The sequence below is a fragment of the Oxyura jamaicensis genome, chromosome 10 (assembly GCF_011077185.1).
Source record: "Oxyura jamaicensis isolate SHBP4307 breed ruddy duck chromosome 10, BPBGC_Ojam_1.0, whole genome shotgun sequence".
Classification (NCBI taxonomy): domain Eukaryota; kingdom Metazoa; phylum Chordata; class Aves; order Anseriformes; family Anatidae; genus Oxyura; species Oxyura jamaicensis.
Window position 1 is genome coordinate 14,067,210 of NC_048902.1, and position 22,244 is coordinate 14,089,453.

At 49.0% G+C, this 22,244-nt stretch overlaps 1 protein-coding gene across 9 annotated transcripts in view; it reads left to right on the forward strand.

Annotated features, from left to right (window-relative positions):
* The window catches only part of NTRK3 (neurotrophic receptor tyrosine kinase 3), a 191,207-nt gene that overhangs the window by 63,223 nt on the left and 105,740 nt on the right, over positions 1-22,244 (forward strand). The gene's annotated exons all lie outside the window — the stretch shown is intronic.

Below are 22,244 nucleotides of genomic sequence, written 5' to 3' on the forward strand. Positions count from 1 at the left end.
GTATTGGTGCAAACCTAAAGAGGATACTGCCCAGAGGATGTTGTTCATCCCTCTTCTTCTGTTGTGAAGAGAGCGGTGGAGATGTACAGGCTGGTGGTTCTCACCTGTTTGCACTGTGGTTTGTTCAGAAGTGTGTGCATGTGTATTAATGTTGGGCAGTGTGTTTTCTTTGTAAGAGAACCCATGGGCTGTCCACAAAAACGTTGGTTGCTCCCTGCAGCCACTTGCTAATGGAGCTGCTCTTGCAGGAGGATGTGCTTGGATGAAATCTCTTTCTGTGGCCCTGATGAAAGGGTTTTCCCTCTGGTTGTACTGGGTGCAGAGGGCAGGGTGTGGATGGGGAAGAGACGAACGTGAAATTATTTCGGTTTCTTCTGGAAAAAACAGGTGCATCAATTCTCTGCCTGATTGTGAATTGGGACCAAGGTGCTGCTATAAATTTGTAAGGTCTGTGTCAGGAAAACAAATGCTGGCCTGCCTTTCAGCGATATAGAAGGTCTTTCTGTTGTCTCTCTGGTGGAAACTTTCCTTCTCTGCTTAAAAATAACTGCTTAGGATTTTTTTCAAGTGACTTTGGCCTCTGCTGCTTGCTGTGCAGAGCTGGCCTCTCGCTCCTGCAGCAGCCGTGTGGTTTTGCTGTGCTGGAGCCAGCGGCAGAAGGAAGCCGATGACTGGCTACCATCGGATTTCTGTGACTGTCCCGCTGCCTCCAGGTGGGAGCGTTGGTGGTGCCCGCTGGAGGCAGGAGGACGAGCCTTCACATGACAGAGCCCTCCCAGCCCAGCCGGTGGCTCACGCGGGGGCTGTTTTGAAGCCAAGCTCTGGCAAACACGAGCTGCTGCCAAGGCTCCCGAGTCGCAGCCTGCTGCCTGGCCTTGCTGGTGTCTGCGTTGTAGGGCAGGTTGACAGGTTTGGAAATGTTTCTCGTGCTTGCCCAGAGCTTTGTTTGCTTTAAGGAGACGTATCCTGAGTGGGTCCAGATGGGATTCTGGCTGGAGTTTCCCCCGTGCATCCTATGGAGATGGAAGACAGGACTTTAATTAAATAGCAAATCTTCTACACCAACTTAGCAATATTTAGTCCATATGTCCAATGATAGGAACCATCTGGTAGGGTGTACTGGCTGGTGGGTGGAGTAAAGGAATGGAAGACATGGTTCCTGGGATCAATTCCCAGCTCTTCTGTTGACTGACTCAGTGTCCGTAGTCAATTAGCTGTCTTAACCTCTGCCTCTGCTCTAATTCCCCATCTGTAGAACTGAGATGATGTTATGTGCCTTCTGGTGGGATTTGTCAGAACACTTGGAAAGCATTTGGGCATTTGCCACTGATGGGGCTCAGAGATACAAATATAAAAAGAAAAGTAACTTCTGACCCGAATGGAACAATCAAAGAGGAGTGAACACGATGTGAATAACCTGTCTGGGTGAACAGATGTGGTACTTGTTCAGAGGTGCTTGGATGTGCATGTTAGTGGGTATGCTGCGTTCCCAGAAATCAGAGGTGTGCTGTGATGGACCTGTGTGTGCAGTTCTTGTGAGGCAAAAAAAAACAAACAAAACAATTTAACCAGAAAAGCCTCTTTTCCTCTTCATTATGCTGTATTTCCTCATCTCTGATATGAAACCACAGCTCTGCAGAGTTCCTGAAAGCTTTACTGATGACGTTGCCGGTGCCTATGGCACCTGCGACTCATCACAGCGATATCTCTGTGGTTTTAAAGATACGTTTAATTTACCTCTGTCTCTCTAAGTAAAGGCAACCTAATCATACCACCTAAACTCTGCTCCCTGTTGGAGGCTGCAGATCCTCCTGGCCTGTGGGCAGTCTCCCCCATGAATGGCTTTACCTGCTCTGAGCCTCCTGCTTTTTCCCAGTGTTGCTTCTGCCTACATATTTTTGCTTTTGCTATGGGGCCAATGTCAACTGCCATTCCACAAGGCTTTACATCTCTAGCCTGCATCTTCCTCCCTTGCAACAAACTTGCTAATAAACCTCAGCATTTTATCCACAGCATGCGTACCACTCTTCCATTGCCTTGCAGTGACTGAGGTGTTTGGCAGCACCCTGACTATGGCCTGCCCTGCCAGCTGGTTGAGTTCTCGCCCCCTCAACAAATGTCATGGTCCCCTCTGCTTTTTCCTAAATGTAATTTCTAAAAAAATGTAATTTTTAAACTTTCTTTCATTGCTGATCAACCGGTCCATGAGCCGAGAACCTTGCTTTTTCCTTTCCATGGCAAGGGTTTGGAACTGGATGGTCTTTAAGGTCCCTTCCCACTCAAACCTTTCCATGATCCTATGAAACCATCAGATGACTTTACTGAGTGGTCCTGAGCTCTTCTCCCATGGTCTTGTGTACAGGTCCTACCTTATTGTGACACCTCGTGCTGGACACATTGCAGTCAGCAACCACCTCCAGATCTCTCTTAGTTGGCATTTTCCTCTGGGTCACTCATTACCCATTAATTCCTGGGCAGGAGCCATCATGTGTGGCATCCAACATGTTATCGTTGATTAAGAGAAAAAAAAAAAACAACAGAAAACACCAAACCCCAAGTCTTTGTGGGAAAGTGCATCACTCCCTGAATCAGGAGCGGTTCCCAGCCAGCTGATACGGTGCCACTTGTTGTTGAAATCCCAGCTTGGCAGGCCTGCAGGAGCAGGTTTTTCCCTGTTGTTTTTGTCAGGGACGCAGAACATCGTGTGCTCGTGTTGGACACGTTACCCAAAGTACCTCGTGAGCCTCTCTGAGCACATCTTTTTCCTTCTGCATCGCCGAATGTTCAGCAGATGGTTTGTGGCCTGCTGAGAGAGGTGTGCCGGGGCTGATGGGCTGGAGACCCCGTTAGGTTGGCCAGCATCCCTCGGCTGGGCTAGATGGAAAAAGGAGATCGCTATTTCAGGGTACATGTGCTGGGGGAGGACAGGGAGAGGATGGTGTGCCCACGCTCATCCCCTTCTGGCTTGGTAGCACACCCTCGGAGCCCCCCACCTACATCCTGGGGCAGGGAAGGGTGAAGCGGCTCCTGTAGGCAAGGGGGCTGTGGGACCAGCTGGTGGGGTGGTGGAGGTGGCAGGAGAGGGGCACATGGAGCTCCTCTTGTGAAGGAGCTGGGAGTAAGGAGCCCAGCAGCATCCTGCACTCGCTCACTGTTTCTCCAGCTCCGTGTCCGGAGCTCCTGCTGGAAGGTTTTACGCCTCACCTTTTGGGGTCAGCCTTGTAAGCGGGAGCCTCATAAACCCAAGTCTTCCCGTTGAAATAGAATCCCAGCAGATGACAGGAAATGAAATTTCATAATACAATAAAAAAAGCCACACGCAAGTCCTGGGACTAACAAAAATGAAATTTCATAAAACAATAACAACAGCACAGAGAAGTCCTGGGACTAACAAAATGTTCGGATGGCACAGTGATGGAGGCCACATAAATGCTTAGGTTGATGGACTAAAATATACGCTGCTTTTGCCTATTTCCTGTTACATTTGCAAGTATCTGGGGATAAAGAGAGTGTGCTCATGCATATTTGTGTGATGTATTCCTGGTGCTGCAAAACCTTTTTTTTTTTTTTTTTAAACAAGAAAAAAGTGTTTGCAGAGAGATGGAGAGAAAGAAGCTAGGAAAAAAAATCCAGAGACAAGAGTACTTGTTTTGCTGAGACGAACTGTTTTCCAGGCTCTGTGATTAAAAACTACTTATATTTCCTAAGTGAGGTGTCCTTGGTGGAGGCGGTGCTAGCTAATGGCTCAGAGTTATTACAGATAGCAAAGAATATATTGCTTTTTAATCTGATTTCCTGAAGAAATAAGGTGTGTTCACACTGTGTCTGCACATGCAAACGTGCGTGCAGCTCTCCTGCTTTTTCCTCTCTGTCTGTAGCAATTTTTGGATCTGCTGGCCCCTTCCACCCAGAGGAGGGGGAGGAAGGACTTAGAAATGTAATTTTTACAGGCACCATGCAAATAGGGAGCTGAATAAATAATGACCACTCGGGTGGTACTACACTGATGGAAATACCTTGAGCCTTCCTGGGCACCAGAGAATCCATATAGGTATTTATCCTGGGACAGAAAAACAAATCACATGGGAAGGGGCTTTCACGGGGTCTGCTGTGGTCGACAGTGTGTACATCTGTGCAAATGCATCTACGTATTTTCTTTCTGAAAAAAACAAGGAGGTAGGGGGAGAAAAGAAAGACCAGTAAATAAACGCTGCCCACACTTTGTGTGATGTGTCAGGCATCGCATCGCTATCAGTTCACTCGGTATCTGTTCTAATAGCCCTGATCAAAGTGCTGGCACTGCTGATGTGCATGTGGATGTCAGAAGTACTTGCAGAGCTGTTCCATTGTAATTTAGCATTAGTTAATAGGTACTTAAAGTAAAGTGGTTGCCTATTTGATTATGATTGGGGGTTATTAACATTTTTTTCCATAAACAGATGGTAACTGTCCGCTGAGTCGATTGCAGAACAATTCCAGGGTTCTGATTCAAGAGGACCTGCTCCTGCAAAGATATATCGGATGCTTGGCTTTTTGCTTTTGTTGATTTTTTTTTTTTTTGTTTCTATTTTTTTGCTTTCCTCCTTCGGCATGCAATTATCGCTGCAGCTTTGAAGAGGGAGGAAAAAATATATACAAGAGCCATGACCTACCTTTCAGATGAGGCTTAATGCTGACCTGCATTGCCTTGGCCGAGTCCAGTGATAATCACACACTGGTTGTTTTTCCCTGATTATTGGTTTGCAGCTGTTTAGGAATGGAAAAAAAAAATGCTGTGCAGCTCGGAGAGGCTTGACTTTAAGGGTTAGGTGATTGGAAGTTTGTGATCGGGGCCCTTTGGTTTCAGCCTCCTGGGAGAGCGTCCTCCTGTCGTGTAGCAGGAGGAGGAAGAAAGAGCAAAGCAGTATCAGTGCAGAACTGGGAGAGAGGCAGCCATACATTAAAAGTCATGTCTAACCATGGTAGCTCAGGGATGCATGGTGAGCCATGCAAATGAACTGGAAATTGGAACCGATGGCTGTTGCTTTCTGTGACCCTGGTTGTGCAACCAGAGCTCCTCGCTACACCCCTGAAGTGTGCAAGCAGAGCAACTGCATGGCCTTGTCTGAGGTTGGGGCCTTTCCTTGTTGGTATCTCTCCTGTTTGTTTTAAAAGCCCCTTGATGTACTTCTTGCACTCAATATTGCTTGGTTTTATTTGCCTGGGAAGTGGATTGAAAGGGCATGTGGTTTCACAGGGGCTCCTTTCTATAAATGCCTGTTTATTCTCCGCTGAAGCGCAAGCCGTGCTATTTCTTTATTTATTTGGTGGCTTCAAGGTGATAAAGCATGAAGCTCTCCCAGCTGGTAAGTGCCATGGTCTCTGCTCAGCGTGCCACTGGAAACTGGTGCAGCTGTGTCATGATGGCCCTGGGCTCCTCGACAAACCTCAGAGAGATGCCACCTCCCCAGGGGGTTGTGACAAGGCTCCTGCGTCTCATCTCCACCAAGGCTCTCCTGCCAGCAGTCAGTGTTCACAGCCCATTTCCCAGGTTTTGTTATTCTGGTGGAGGCTTTGGAAGATGGGCTGGTGCTGCCTGCAGGAGCAGGGAACCACCCTTGGTGGAGGCTGGGGAGATGCACCAAAAAACCTGCAGCGGAAATTAGAAGGTCAGCAATTATTTAGATCTAGAAATAAGATTTATTCGCACTCCCAGAAGCATTAATAACCTACTTATAAAGGAATTGTAAAGTGCGCTGACCAGCCATCAGCTAGCATCTATTTCAGTTACTTTAACAAAACCAAAATATCTATTTCAGGCAGCTACTAAAAGCAGTTAAAAAAAAAATCAGCTCAGCAGTTCTCTGTGACCCAGGAAGCCCCAAGCTGCTTCCTTAAGTTCCCACAAGCTCCTTTCCCTGACCTTTTGTGGACACCTTCGCTTGCTCTGTGCCCAGATGCTGCTGGCCCCGGAGCCCCATGGTGGATCATCAGCCTTCGGAGTGCTCTGCTCTGCGCTCAGGAGGGCGGCAGATGCAGGATTTCCCCAATGATCCCAGACCTGAGGCGTGAGAAGAGCCTGGAGCTGGTGTTCGTCATGGTCACCTTCTGCATCTTGTAGCTCCATTGCTGCCCCTATCTGTTGGCTCCCACTAGCTACAGTTTTTCTTCATTTTCTTTGCTTTGCCCAGCACCTGCAGGAGTCACCAGCCATGCTTGAAGGCCCTGGTTCATCTGGCCTGTTACTCTGCAGCCCAGCACCCTGCACGTGCTGGCGCTGGGATGGATTTGTGGCTTTGCTGGGTGCCTTCTGATCCTGCTGAAAGACCTCACCTCGTGACCAGCGAGAGATTTTCCAGTGGAAAAGGAAAAAGTTGATTTTGACCAGAGTCCTGTTGAGAGGAGCAGCTTTTGGCAAGGTGGGTTTGCAACACCTGCCTTTGAAGCCACCTGAGCCAAAGCAGTGCAGCGGCTTCCAAAGCAACAGAAGTTGACAAAACCATACAATTGTGGCAGAGAGAATGGATGGATCTACAAGGATTTTGGATTAAAAGCTCTTTGGCTTGCTTCTTGTTCGACCTGAACCACCTACGACGGGAGCTGGTGCCAGGCCCCTGCATCACCATCTCTGCACGCTTCGTCCCCAGCAAGCTGCAAGTTTTTCCCAGCCTCATGCAATCAGGAGAAAAGAGGCTCTAAATAATTACAAGGGGGAAAATACTGTTTTCCTTCACCCTGCTTTCCTGTAGTGTGAGATTTGGGGGGGTGGCAGCTCGGTGGCACAACTGGGATCGGTGTCCTGCAGCAGCACCAGTGAGAGCCTGCGGCGCCGCGGCAGCTGCTGGGATTGGCGCGAGGGAACCGGCCCCTTTTTGCTGCTGACAAGACGATTTCATCTTGATGCTCTAAAAGCTCTTGTGACATCTGCAATTTTCCAGATGGATAACGAAAACCTGTAAGCAGGGGCGTCTCGGCGGCTTTCTAAGCGCCTGCCTGTGGAGCGGCATCCATTGGTTTCATATCTGCTGACAGGGCTTAATAATCATTACGCTAAGTGGAGCCAGCGCTTGGGAGGCAGGTGAAGCTGCTGCTGTCCTTGGGCTGAGATGTGCTGCGGAGATCCCTCCCTCTGGGCTGATTCCTGCCCCTTCTCCTTGCAACCGTGCTCCTGCTTGGGAGCCTCTCTGCACCCGCTGGTGGCTTTCATTTAAAGGCAGGGAGCCAGCAGGGATGCTCCTGATCTGGCCCAGGGGTTGCTGTGCTCCCACGGGGCCCAGGCCCAATTTGGGGAAAGGAAAGCAGAGCAGGAATTGCCCACAATTACCAGGTCTGTGCCAATAAGCAGAGAATTTCTTCCTTCAAAGCGCTCCTAACAACAACGCGGTCCTTTCCTGATTGATGCGGGGTGTGATAATCAGCGTGGTCTGACCTATTAAGCTATGATTTTTTCATGAAGGAGAAATGTCTGATCGTGCAAAAAGGAAAGAAAAACCCCATGATTTTTAGGCAACAATAGCCTAGGATCAATATTCAGTCTCCTTAATCAATTTTTTTTTTTCCCCATTTGGATTTTCAGTAGATTCTCGTGCTTCTCCCTGCGTGGGGAGGCTGCAGAGGCTTGGGGATGCCTGAGCATGGTGGTTATGCTGTCTGGCTGGCTGCTGGGAGCCGTGAGGCAGCCATGTGAAATGCAGCATCCAGCTGTGTGTGGGCTCGGGCTGCTCTGTGCTGGTGGCGAGGCTCCGCAGCAGAACCCTTGCCGTATCCGTGCCCCATTTTTGCAGCCCCTCACTCTGCATTCACCCCCACCCTCTGCCCTTCACCCTGTGTGTTGGGGAGGTTTTGTGGGCCCCCAGGCTGCCTCTAGCCAAGAAAACTACATGAGTAAAATTTACTGTTAATATTAACACTGGTGTATGGCAGAGCTCATATCCAAGCCAATTTAAATTAATTTTTCAAGTAAGGTTTTTTTTTTTTTTTCCTGAGATGCTATCAAATATTTTACTAAGCCCAAATATATTGCAGCCTTCATTGACTAATTTTGTAATTCAATCAGGAGAAAATAAGGCTTTGGAGGTAGTTCAGCGTGATTTGTTTTTATAGACCAACTGCTTCATCCTCTCAATCCTGCTATCATTTAGGCTCTTAAATAATTTTTTTCTTAATATTTCCTTTGATGTTTTACTATAAATTTCAAAGTTAGACTTCTTAATTTCTTCTGCACGGCAGCCATGAGAACAAATGCAAGTTGTGTGCATATGCGCACACATACACGTATCAAACGGGAAACTTCGTTACTGATTTACTGTACGCCTGCCTTGTCAACGAGCTTCTCTGCTCGAAATTAAATTGGTAGCAACATCTGGTAATAACGCTTTACGCCTTTTGGGCTGCTGAGTGCTTTTGCTGAGTATCCTCCTGTAGACCGCTGCAGGTTTGTCCCCATGGTGTGGGACCAGGAGAGGAAATAGTGTTGATTTTTTGCACTAGGACTTTGCTTAGCTACTTTGACCAGTATTTCATTTTTTCTATTTTTTTTAAGAGTATTAATTCATCTGTCTCCTATTTGCTCTCAGTCTCTCTTCATCCGAAGTGTCATGATAGAAATAGAAGTGGCTGGCTGCAGAATTCCCCTTCTAATCTGCTGCTTCGGGACAGCTGGATTTTAGATTTTTTTCCCCCTTTTATATATTGTCATTTAATTGTAAAGAGCAAAACATATGGTCCTCACTACGTGTTGGTTGTTTCTTGCCTTTTTTCTCCCCCTAACCAAGTTTATTATGCTGCTGGTGTATTGAGGAGTGATTTGGGCTTATTCTCTCTGCTTAAAGATTTCAAGTAACGCTCCTTGGCTGCTACTGTCTATTAGCGTGATATTGGAGTTAATGGGATGTCAGCATGTGCCAAAACCCCTCATCAGCAGAGCATGTGTATTCCACCCTGGCATATTAAAACTGATGTCGGAAGGACGAAGGAGGGCACCTTCCTACCTTTTGAGATGCGCAGGTAACGGCATCGATTTAACTTCTGCTGGAGTCGCTGTGTGATAACGTCACGCCAAAAAAGAGCCGTTTCCTCTTCAGCGCATCCCAAAAGAGAGGCTGAAGCCTGCGTTTGGTGGAGGGACGCTTCAGAAAAGGAAGTCTCACTCGGGTGCACTTCTGCCAAAGCTTTGTCAGGGTTTCAGCCTGCGGTTTTGGGACCGGTTGTATGGGCAGGCTTTTTGTTCGTCTGCCAAAAAAGCAATGAGTTTCTGCTTTATTTTCGTTAAAAGAGGAAAGGTGCTATTACATTTCTGTCAATTGAGTCTTTTACTGACGTGCTACTGGGCCTTTCAACGCATGCCAGACATTTTTTTTTTTTTTTTTAAATTCCTTTAGTATTTGGATGAGACCAGAACAATCATTTATTTAGCAGCTAGCCCGCAGCCTGCAGAAAGCCGCGTAAGCTCTCTTTTTGCAGAGGATTCCTCAGTTCACACTCGGCTGGCTCCGCTGACCAGCGGTGCTGCAGCCTTCTTTGATACCAGAGCTCTGGAGGCAGGCAGGGAGGCCGTGAGCTGCCTGACGCTGTGTTTTGAGGACGAATCCTGGTTTTCAACCAATCATAAAACCATATATTTTCACTGCATCAGGCCTTACCGTTGGAGATCTTTCCCACAGTATGCCTGTCTTCTGAAAACTTTACGCTCCCCTGCACCACCAGCACTATCTGCAGAGCATTTTAGACACCACAGCGCTTTATAATGTGTGCGAAGACACAAAGGCATCTCTTCATGAAGCTTGTGGTTGAAAACGAGAACAAATGAGGACATGGAAGAACGAGGGGAAAGGCGACGCAGCAGCCCAGGCACTTTCTTGTCAGACTAATGCATGCATTTTGAGGCTTCATGTCACCCTGAACAAATCAGGTAGGGAAAGAAGAAACCCAGCTCTGAGTGCTTTGTGTGTGGGGAGCGCGTGTGTGTTGCGTGCAAGTGTGTGCAGGCATCCCAGGGGAATAAAGGTAGGGAGAGGGTTTGTGGGGCTGTGAGCAGCTGGCACTAAGTGCCTATTTGTCTGCGCCGAGCTGCAGAGCCAGGCTGGAGTGAGATTTGCTGTCGGGAAGGTTCTTTAAGGATAAATAATCTTGGCTGGGATTCACGCTAATGATTCCCTAAGTGGGCTGGGGTATCCTGCGTGGTGGAGAGGGAGAGAGGCCGGTGTTTGGGTCTGTCTGGGGGTGTGGATGGGGAAGATCAGAGAGGAGGAGGAGCACTGATTTCCCATTTTGGTTAGTGGTGTGGAGATGGAGAGCTGGCTGTTGAATTTTAGTTTCATTTGTTTGTTCTCAAGTAGCAGGTCTGGGTGCTTTCTTCTGATGGATGCTTCTAGGATGCTGCCTAGACAAAGAGGTTTGGTTAACATAGAGTCAAGCACAGCTCTGTCAGCTTAAATTATTGAGGAGGTGCATGCGACTGTCTCAATCAAGTAACAGCAAAACCAAAGCAGAACACAGACCTCAGCAGTCAGAGGCCATCCTAACACTGGTGCTGCTCTCGGGAGGACCCGGGTGGCAGCCCTTGGTTGTTAACCTCCCGTCTCCATCCTGCTCAGGGCAGGATCAACAGAGGCATCTGAGCACCTGCAGGAGTGAAGTTTTGGCTATGGAAACATAATGCGTATCGTTCTCTGCTGTTCAGCGTGTTCTGAGTGAGCAGCAGCACTGCAGGCTGTTGCCTCTGTTTTTGGCTTGTGCTGCAGCTGTTGAGGCACGGAGGGGGTCAGACACATCGCGGTACCAAAGAAAGTCCTCAGGATATTAAGACAATCTCCTGGAAGGTGTGGGCTGGGGGAAATGTTGCTAGTAAATATTGGCTCCTAGAGGATAACAGAACAAGCATTCCTTATCTGCTGGAGGTAGCTTATCCCCATTTCTGGGGCACATCGCACGCACAGGTTACGCTGCAGCTGTGCCATTTCTCGTGCCGTGGATGCAGGAAACGCAGGCTGTGGGGTGGGTGGATGCTGTTTGAGAGCTGCTGGAGGCGTGAGGACCCGCTGACGTGCCTCTGCTCCAGCTTTCGTCAGCGTGGAGCAGCAGCTCCAAGCCCCACCAGCTCGGCAGAGCATCCTGGGGGTCCTCCTGCCCGACGGGCTGAGCTCTGCTGCTGGATGATTTCATTAGCGGTTACCTGTTGAGAAGGACACGCGTGCCGGCGTTTCTCTAAGTGTGGGAGTTTAGAAAGTATTGAAGGGAATTAATGGACAAATCCTACTGTAATTCCTGCAACATCCTTTGGCAATCCTGGGTTTAATGTCTAACAAGTGTTAGGTATACATGATGGGAGTAGGGGAGGGGACTTAAAATGGTTTATTAATGAGAGAAAAAGAGTTTGCTCACAGTAACTCAAAGTGAGCAACTTTGTATGGTGTAAGTGTGAAGACCAGGACAGAGACAAGCCTGGGGACAGACAGGCTCCCTGCTGTGACCACGAGCAAGCGAGCCATCCGGAGCACGTAGGGGTCAGGGGCCGTGCAAACAAACGCCGCCTCGCAGACTGTTAGCGTGGCGGGGCTGGGTTTTCATTTACCCTTTGCTAACAAGTCTGTCGTGGTTAATTCGCACACAGCGGTTTGATGCTCAAGTAGCTTTTGCAGAGGCTTAATGAGACTTTTCAGCGCGGGCTCCCTCTGCCATCAAGGAGGGGTGGGCTTCTCGTTAGGCAAATGCAGAAGCGTTTGAAGCCGCGCATCTCTCGCCACTGACTGGCGAGTGAGCCTGGGGACGGCAGTCAGGCTTGGTTAAAGCAGCTCTTCATGCGGCTTCGCTTAAAGATCCAGGGGTCTCAAGGATCCTGTGGAAAATGCATTGAGAGTGGCTGCAATTTCTGGGCCTGGATGTCCGGGACACAAGAACTGGGGTGGGCGCATCCCGGCCGTGCTGCAAGAAGGGTGGCGGTGCCTCCTGCTCTGACCCTAGTGTGGAAGCTGCTCACGCAAGGAGTGGTGCACGCCTAGGGCAGCCTGAAATGCTCTCCTCAGGCTCAGGGAGCAACTGTTGGCAATCCTCGTGCCGTTTGTTCAGCTCTCAGAAGAGGCAAATGCAGGTTTTGGGAGAAGTCTAAGTGCATGCTAAGCATCTTCAGAGGTATACGTTTCTGGCAGATCTCTCCAGCATCTGCTGATGAGAAGTGCTTCCTGCACTCTTTCACTGTGCTCTTTGTTGAAGCTTGTTATTATTAAACTTTTTATTATCGTGTCAGCTGGAAAAGATGAGCTGCGAAGGAGGATACATTATCACAGCCTTCTGCAGGCAGCAAAAGGGAGATTAGAGATGTTTTCAGAAGGTGAATAGACAGAGAGTAATGGCCTGAACTTCAGGCGGATTTAGAGTGGTTGGAGAAGTTTGGGGAGGGCGGAGGAGGAAGGTGTCCAGCACGGCAGTGATTCAGAGCTCGGAGCAGAGCAGCAGAGCCAGGTTTCCAAGAGGTTTGTGTGCTGTGACCCCAGGGGCTGGCTCGCTAAAGATTTCTCCACCAGCTTTCCTTTCCGTGACCCTGTCGCTCCCCTGGGGAATCAGTGAACACCCCGGCACTGCAAGGTGCGCTGTTCGCAGCTCTCCCTGCTACACACCGCCTGCATATTTTAGCCCTGACAAGTGCACCGTGTACAGATTTTCTGCTTACAGCCCTGCGTGTTTTGCTTGCTCCCTGAGCCCGAGTTAGTTCCAGCAGCTTTCTGCGCCCTGCCTCGATCATCGTGCTGGCGGGCGTGCGTATTTCATGCGGGAAAAGCTTTTTTTTTTTTTTTTTTTTTTTTTTCTCCTTGAGAATGAGTGAATTAAGCTGCGTGTTTACTGCCACTTGAGCAAAGCGGTCCCAGGCTGGGCCACAAGATACATGGCTGGTGTTTAAAATTAAGAGAGCAAACATCAACATCGAAACGGAGAGAGGGAGAGGGAGCCTGGGTAATGGGATTGCATTATCTCTGCACTAATATGACTTTGGAGATGGTCTGCTGCTCTGCAGGGATTTGGGGAGTAATGCGTTTGATAGCATCGTCTGAGAGGTGGGCATTTATCTGTGGGTATGTATGTTCGAGCCCGCATATCCCTGCCTGTGTGCACGGTGTTTATTCTTCCAATTGAAATTCCTTTATCCCCGTGTTTTATCAGTCCAAATCCGGCCCCCGTGGCAGCCAGGCAGGTGATGCCATGGGATCCTCCTGCAGCAGGCTGGGGTGCAGAACAAGGGGTTAACGTCTTCTCCTTTGAACTGCCACCTGAAAAGCCTAAATAAAAAGCGCCGCACCCTGAAAAGTCAGAGCACAGTGGCAAGCCTCCCAGCGACTACATCTTCACTCCTTAGTCTCTGCTGGAGGCGGGAGGGAGGCAGATTTCAAAGCAGGGAGCTGCTGCCTGCTAATGTGCCCGCTTTGTGGCCTTATTAGTGTGGAGAGGAGCAGCGGCGGCCCTTTCATCTCGGCTCTCGGGGTGCCACGCCAAGGTGCATCGATTGCCGAGGTGTCTGAGGCCCTGAATGAGAGCTTTCCAGATCAGAACCAGCATTTTGGGTACCTGTTGGTGTGTGTGCAGCGGTGCTGGGCAGGCTGTAAATTATTCACATCCGTTTTTTTATAACAGACAGTTACAGAAGTGAGTTACAATGAACGGATCCAGCAGTTTGCAGTCAAGCAGGGCACGGGTGGTGGGAAAAGGGCAGGGGAAGCTGGGTCAGAATATCCAGGAGAATGGGGGAGGTTGCTGTTGCCTCTGGGCTCTGCAGAGTTTAGCTTTTCCTTTATGCAACAGCAGTATTTTTGTTTCTGATTTGTTTTTGTTTGGTTTTGTTTTAAGGTCACTGCTCCTTCTAGAGTATGCGTGAAAATAGCCTTTTTATACCAAAAGGAAAAAGAGACGAGCTTGTAAGTAGGAGAGGGACAGCATTGGGTGGTGGGGGAGCTTTCTATGTGAGCGTGATGTATACTCTAGGAGAGCAGGGCACTCCTCCCTGCCTTCCTTGGAAATAATAGTGGTGTGAAAGGGAAGGGAATGACAGGAATGAATGCAGCAGCTTGCATGGCTGTTGAAACTGAAGAGGCAAAATAAGTTGTGGAGTGGATATGGTTACCTTTGAGGCTGCTCGAGGTGCTTTATGGGGCCTTCAGCTGATGGAGAACATTGCTTGTGAGTGGTCAGCTCATAAGCATCCAGCATCCTTGCTGCAGGTGAGCTCTGGCCATGCTGAAGCTCCAAGTGGTTTCTCTGTAGTTATTTGTCCCCTCTCATAGCATAATGTCCTCAGCCATCTCTCAGCTATTCCTTTAGCTCTGCAGATCCTTTCCTGTGAAATGTAATTTTCCTAATGTTTTGAAATAGTTTGGATGGGAGAAGGCAGTGTATCTACTGAGAAGTTTAATGCTGCTGCTCTGTTGCAGTGCTTGCTAATTGCATCCCAGTTCTCTGGCAGTGGTACCAGCTGCAGCAGGCCCGGCACTTCGCCTGTGATACCCCAGTGTGGCAGAAGGAGATGTCCTTCTGCTGAAAGAGAGAGCTCTTCCTCTGCAGGACAATCCCTGGTCTACCTTCCTTTTCCCTCATCGCTCCGGGCTGCTGACGTGGAGGGAGGACGCTTGTTCTGCAGGATAACTCAGCCCACCTGAGCTGGGGATGGGGCATTCATCTCAGAGAAGGCAGCAGCCACCATAAGGACCTCCCAGTCATCACAAGGTGACCGTCTGTAGAGATGTCTCCTGCTGGCTTCCAAAGAAAGTCTGGGAAGGAGCTGCTCTGGGGCTGCTGGATGCCCCCAGCCCCTGGGCTGAGCTCCAGGCTCGCCGTGCCTCCCCGCAGGCAGGTCGTAGGCAGGCAGGAGCCACGAAGCTCTGCTTGCGGTCTGAAGAACGCACAATAGAAGCTGCTCTCGACAATCCAGGCAATTAAAATGTCTGCTCGGTGTATAGAAAGAATCTAATAGTAATAATGGTGAAGTTAATGAGATTTCAGATGTCTTCGCTAACCGGCCTAGGTTCCCTAAGTTCAAAGATGTGTTGTGTTGAATGAAGTTTCAGCCCCCGTGAGCCGCAGAGTGTTTTTCCCCCAAGTGCTTCAGGCTGTAATGAGCTCTGAGCATCCCTGATCGAGCAGCTTGTGAGGGGCATGTCTCATCCCAAGGGAAATATGCATTAGTCAGAATGAAGTCCAGAAGGGGCAAGAGCAAATTTGCAAAACATTCTGCCTGGTGCCTTGTTGGAGGAATTCGGAGAAGAGCAAGTGAAATGATTAAGGTTCTGTGGGGACTGTATTTTAAGAAGAGATTAAGAAAAACTCAACGTAGAAAATCCAGATAGACAAGAGCGAAGGGGAGTTGATTCCCAGCAGTACATATTTAGGAGTTGAACAACGGAGAAGCAGAAAGAATATTAAGGATGCAGGAAGGCGAATTTGGGGTGCAGAGAATCAATTAAGTGAACAAAAACCTGCGTATCTAGATCTCTTTTTTAAAGGCAAGAGGTAAGAGGAGCACTGAGGAGTCCCTGTAATGGACACCTGGGAACTCTGGAAACCTTTGAGCTGTGCTGCGATGGGCAGGTGACCAGTGCTCTCCCCACGGTGCCTACATGTAGATGTCCTTCTTGAGGTCCCTGCCTGGTGGGAGCCTGAAGAAAAGAGGCTGGAAACTCACAGCCTCCCTGTGCTGCTGCGTTCTCCTCGGTAAAGGGGTCTCTGGGTTACCCCCATCCCTGGCTGTGTTCTCCCTTCCCTGCGGTTGTGCTGGTGAACGCGATAGCAACCTGTAAGGCATGATAGGGACGAGTGGCTGCAGTCTCCCTGCTTCAGCTGATTAATTAACTCTTCAGATTAATTTCCTTTCTGATTACCGCTTGATTAATTCCTCCCAACTCTGTGAGACCTCCTCACCACTTAATCCTCTTTATAAGCCCTCAGAGTGCCATGCTTGAAGTAAACATCAGGGGAAAAAAAAGAAGCAAACACGGCGAAACACAAACACGCCGGGACCAGCGCCCAGGGGCTGTGCCGCAGCTCCCCGCCTGTGGGGCTGTCCCCCTCCCCTCTTCTCCTTGCCCCCAGACCTCCTTCCCCTGACACCTCTCTGGTGTGTCTGTAGCAAATGGCATGATTTCACTTGTTGAGCCTGATAATTAGCGACAATATCCCGGTAATTTGCAAAGGAGGCAGGAGGAGGGAGCGGTGTTCAGCAGCATTAGAGTATTTTTTTTTTTTTTTCACAGTGTCATTAAAGCAACCATCTAAGCTCATAAAACAGCTTTTGATGAATGCAAGGAGCCAAGATATGCTGGTGGTGTGGCAGGAGGAGCCTGGCATGAGGACGTGTGCTGCCCAGTGCCATGGGCAGGTCCCAGAGGTGTGGGGACAGCGGGGAGCCACCAGCCAGGAGGGGGGGGACTGGGAGAGCCATGGGGATGGCAATTGGTGCAGGTCATGGGCTCAGAGTAAATGATGCCATTAGGCTGAGCCTTGGCTTGAGTCTGTACAAAGTCTCCATGCAGCAGGCAGCAATCCTGATCCTGTTTATTTATTTATTTGTTTTCAATTTCTTTTTTTTTTTTTTTCCTTTTATTCCTGGGCATCCATTCCCAAAGGCCTCTGGATGCTTTAATAAAGTGTAAGTAAAAACATAACTTATGATGGGACAATGCAGCCAAATGAATCCCCGAGCAGGAATGAAAGCTTTCCCTATCTTCCCTACACGCAATAAACTGATGCTCACCCCTGGGAAACAACATTTAAAGAGCACGTCTTGGCCGTTGTTCCAGAGTGTTTTGTGGCTGGGTGTGAGGCTGTAGCATACACCAGCTCAGACCTACTGAATTTATTTTCCTTGTGAACTCAGCTGCCATGGTTAGAGAGTATTTTATGCCCAAGAGCAAAATTTTCCTTTTGTTTCATGGCTATTCAGTGTGTTTTGTACATAAACATGACTTAAGCTAATGAATTTGGCTGAGTTTGAAGTGCCAAGTGGCAGAAAAGAAGAAAGAAGGTGTGTGGATAGAGGCAGGGGCACTGATTTATTTCCGTGCTGACTGACAGCACGAGCAGGTTGTGGGGGTTTTGGCCCGAGTGCCTTTCCCAGCCTGCAGGATTGGCTGTGACAGCCTCATGCAGCCCTGCCCCGAGCCCTGCTGCACTCCCCGTGTGCAGTACTACAGTCACAATGCTCAAATCAGCTTTAGATCTGCTGTTTTGCGTTGTCCCTGCTGGAAACGCGTCGCTTTGGCTGATAAAGGAGGCTGAACTGCACACAGAGGATATGCTGTTCGCGTATACGTGGCTCTAACGCAGCCCCGACAGATTACCGGGCACGCTGGCTTGGGCAGGCTGCAGCCGGTGATCTCTGGCCGTGAAGCCGCGTGGGCCAGCGCTTGTTTTTCTCCGATGTCAGCGCCTCTAAGAAAATATTCCCTTCTGGCCCCGTGGGCATGTGACAAATCAGGGCTGTGCTCTGCTGCTTTGGCACGGACACGCGCGAGTCTGCAAAATAGCCTGGAGTTTCCTGTGGTCCAGGAGCCCAGCTCCTGAGTTACGGGAACGGCTTAATGGTCTGTTTTGGCTATTTCTGTAATCATGCGATGGTTTCAGGGTGAGGTGAGGGAGGGATGAAGCCCTGCTGGTAGCACACCGGGACCAGCTGCAGCCCTTCCCCATAGGAGCCTGCAGCGCCCGGGCTGTGGGGCAGGTTTCTGGCAGGGAAGTCCCACGTCCCAGCAGATGCAGCATGGGGAGGTTTAGGGGACCTGAGCTGATTTGTTCTGTTGGAGTCCTGCAGAAACTGCCTTTTGGGTGCCAGTGGTCCTGTATGTGTGACTTTTGTAGGTTAATCGCATCTTTCATTAGACAGCAAACGCCCTTTATTTGCCTTTTAATCTCTGCTGCGGGTGTTTCATTGCCAAGCAACCTCCAATTCCTACAAGGATGGGGAGAGCACACTGGGATCTGTGATCTCCTTTGCTCAGCCTCCTAGGACAGGGGGCTGATGCCCTGTCCTCTTGTCATTCCTGCAGGGTGACCAAGTAGCCCTGGGGTGGTCACATCTCTGCATATTGCCCTGTGGCTCACCCTTGTCTTGGCACATGTGTTTGGGTGTTACTGCCCTAGGAGCTTAGCTGGGCTTCGGGCCACTTTTGAGGGAGCCTGTCCTTAATTGCTGCAAGTTGGAAGCCTGGAGGAGGGCAGCAAATAGGGGAGAAAGTTCTCCAGCTGCTCGTCTGGGCTGTGAGCATCGTCTGGATCAGATAATTAACTTCTGAGGACAGGAAAAAAGAATAATGTGGATATTCTGACTATATCCTGAAAATCTAGCCAGAAGCAGCCGGAATACGACTTGGTGGAGCAGCGCTGGCTTGCTTTTTTCGTTTCCTACGCAGCTTGGAAATAGGAGCAAGAGAGAGATGAAAGCCAGATTTGCAAGGAAGGTGGTAAGTCTGGGGGAGAGGGGAAATAACAGACTGAAAAGGATGGATGGATTTCCAGCTCCTGCACAAGATCCAAATGCGCACATAATTTATTTTGTAGGGATGAAACTGTGGTTTTAAAGAGATGTTGTTTTCAAACCCCTAGAAAGGGTGCTTTAGTGCCCAAGGCAGTTTCTCATTTTGTAGGGTGACCAGAGGGTGAACACACAATCCTTTTGGTATCGCATCGGAGCGGCCCGCACTCCTCCTGTCATCCCTGTCCCTTGGACAACTTCAGCTCTCTAAAGATGACTTAGTGCATGAAGGAGGGGGTAGGACTGGATCCCAATCAGATCATTACTGCAGCAGAGAAGGAATATAATTTCTAATCTATGAGCTACCACCTCTTTCAGCATCTTCTTCATTTATTTCTAAATATTATATATAAATATATATATTTTGCTGTGTGGTCAAAAACTTCCTCCTGCCTTTTACAGTGGGGTTTGAAGTAAGCCAGGTTTAGACAGTGTGGAAAATGTTATTTTCTTCGGAATTAAACCCAAGCAAACAAAGACCTCAGACGACTTGAAATCCGATGCTGAGACGGGCACATGCACGAGCGTCTTTGCTGCAAAGTGAATAATACTCTCCTTCATCCAAAATCCAGCTACTGGGCTTGTATGTCTGCTTAGCACAGTGGGCTCTTGTTGCCAAAGATGACAGAACAGAAAAGATGGGAAGGAGTGCAAATATCTCTTTTTTTGTATATATATATATAAAAAAAGAAACATATCAAAACACAGGACTCCCTGGCTGCTCTAACACAGTGGCTGCTGGCTGTCCTAAAGCACAGGTAACAGCTTTGCTTTCTGCGTGGCACGTTTAGCATCAGGTCTAGTGCTATTTTTCAGCTGATGGTCTGCAAAACTCAAGATGTTGGTGAGCTACTTGAGAGGGGTGACAGTTTATGAGCAGAAGGTACAACAGGGACCTTGAGCTCCTTTATTTATGCTAGGGAGAATGTGCAAGTAAAGCTTCTGGTAGTTGCGTTAGGGTCCCTTATTCTTCACCTCCTTTAAATTATTGCTTGCAGCCAAGCCCGTATCTGTCCTGACAGACATGTTGGTGCTAGAGAGACCCAGTCCCCAGATATCAGCTCCTAGAGGGACGTGGGAGGTTTGTTTTGCTCCCTCCTGTCTCTGATCTTGCAAGTAATCACTGGGTGATTTCATCAGCTGCCTTGGAAAACAGCGTAGCTCCAATATTGTGCTGATTCCGTAACAGAAACTATAAGCTGCATGTGTGGCAAGTAGCTTTGTACGGAGGCATTTGTGGTCTTGATGAAACTGTTGAGACACGAACCACACAGCCTGGTAGCTGATAGTGGGGTGACGTTATTGCTAATTTTTGGAGAAAGATTATCATTTCCATGTAGACTCAAACTCAGAAAGTTTGCATGTGGTGTTGGAGAAACTCTAGAGCTGCTAGCGCTTGGCAGAATTCTTTTTATTTTTTTTAGGAGTTCACAGATGGAAAATAGCTCAAAACTATCAGCTAGTAGGCAGCTAGGCGTGAATGGGAGGGCTGCAGTTGTATGAACCATTCACAGCAGCAAGTTGTTGGTGCGGGCTGATATTCACATACCTGCTCCTGACAGCCTCGCTTAGCTTGTGATGCAACTCCTCGCGTGGAAATTGGAGTCTTGCAGACGTGGCAAAGGGAGCAGAAGTCTTGCTCTGCTGCAGTGTAAGCTCCCAGGCTGTGGGTCAGCCCTGGACCATCACTCTGTGTGTTTCTGAAGGGCAGGAGGACGAGGCTGGAGCCGTGAGATCCTGCGGGGCAGCTCAGGAGCACTCTGCCTATAAAGAGCTGTCTCAGCAGCATCACCATTCCCTGCTTGAAATGCTAAATTCTTCTCCTCCTCTGTTGTGCGATTGTTTTATGTGCTTTTCTCAGCAAAATCAATCAGGAAGGATTGATAATTTATAAGCTCTTGTTTGCCTTTTTCGCTCTTCAAGGAGAAAAAACAAAGATAAAACAGGAGACAAATGAGTGAGGGAGCATGGGGGAGGTGGAGCTGAGCACCACCTCTCGTCTGTGGGGTCTGAGGGTGCTCCCCACCCATGCTGCTGAGGGCTGGTCTCTGGGCCACGATTCTCCGATGGTGAATTGAGGGTATGAGCTGTGAGCCTGCTGGAAAAATCAGGGGTTCAAGCTGGAGGTGCCAGGCACGTCATCCCCAGCAAAGTCATCTGCGTGGGGCAGATGGAGCAGAGCACTGCCAGGATGGTGCGTTTCTGCGTGTACGGAGAGCCGGGGAAAGAGAAAGATCCAACTAGGCAGGTAGAAGGAGAAAGCTGGGTCAGCTGCCATCCTGGCTTACACCAAAAAAAGAAGTACCCCGTGGCAGCATATTCCACGCTTCCAAGCCCTGCATGTAAGCCCATTGTCATACGACACGTCCTCCTCCCCAGGCACTGCTGCCCCACGGGCACACATCCCATCTCCGTCCCACCCCACCACCTCCCCAGGACTCTCCCTGAATTGCAGCGAGGATGCAGTAGGAGGGACCCATCTCCCCTGGGAACTGAGCTGCTTTGAGAATTTTTTTTGGGGGAAAAAAAAAAAAAAAGTCTTAAAATAGAGACAAAAGTTACCGATTTATAAAAAGATAAATGGAATAAGGAGACAGGCTGCCTAGGTAAATAAGCACTGTAGATAAATGCGTAGATCCTGTAGATAATTATGTAGATTGATGGGTGCGAACTGGTACAGACGCGGGTGATAGCAGGATGCTCTTGTAGAACAGGAGAGAGACACGTTCGTTGTGTTGCTCTGTTCCTGCCCTGAACTCTTTGTCCCCTTCACTGATGCTCCTGCCAGAGGACTCATTTGCATGGTGAGTTGCTGCTTTTTCTCGGGTTGATTTCCAGTCTTTGTACTCCGTAGCTTTCCAAGCATTACATCGCCAATTTGGAGAGCAGCCTTGGAAGAGAGACCTCAATAAAGCTGTGCAGACCCATTTATGAAAACTCCCGACCTCAGAGCTGCCTCCGGCTCTGCCCCCGTGCATTCCTGGCCCAGCAGGACGAGGGGTGCTGAGCTGGGGGATACCAGCCTGGGTGGCTGCCTGCACCCCTCCAGTGCTCGTGTACCCATTGGAAAACGTGGCATCTTCTGTGCTGCCGCCTCTGCCTGGCGGGGTTTTGTGCTTTAGCAGATGGCATAGAAACGCAAAACAAAGTCTCGGAGTGGACTGTTGGTATCCTCCCTTTAGCTTGTTCAGAATTTGAGTCAAATAGTCTATATTCGTCCTGGGTGTTTCAAAGCATGCTTTGGAGGATTTGGCAGGGATGGTCTGGAAAACTGGCTGGCTCCCAAAGCTTTCCTGTTACAGATACTCCTGCCTGAGTTTTCGGCTCTTCTGCTTCCACTCATGACCTGAAACAGAATCGCAGTAGTTACCTAAAGTACCGAGAGGACGAGGGATGTGGGATTTTTGTCAATTCCTAGAAAGACTTGGGCGTTCAGCTTGGTTCTAGAAACAGCCAAAGCTGGTGTGGGCGATGCTTCTTCAGAGCAGTTCTGTCTTCTCCTTTCTGGCTGAGGACTTCTACTTTATCTGCCTCGGCTTCCTGATATAACCAAAGCTGGTCTATCCCACTGGACTCAATGTCATGGAAAATAGGTGTTACTGGATGGGCGAGCAGCTGATATGATTCAAAGTGTAGCCTACGGTGGGTTCAGCAATCCTGAAAGTTGATGTGAAGCTCTTTATTATTTTTCTGGTTGCAGTTTAACCAATGATATAGCTCAGCAAACAATTTTATTATATACCAGTCTCTCCTTCTG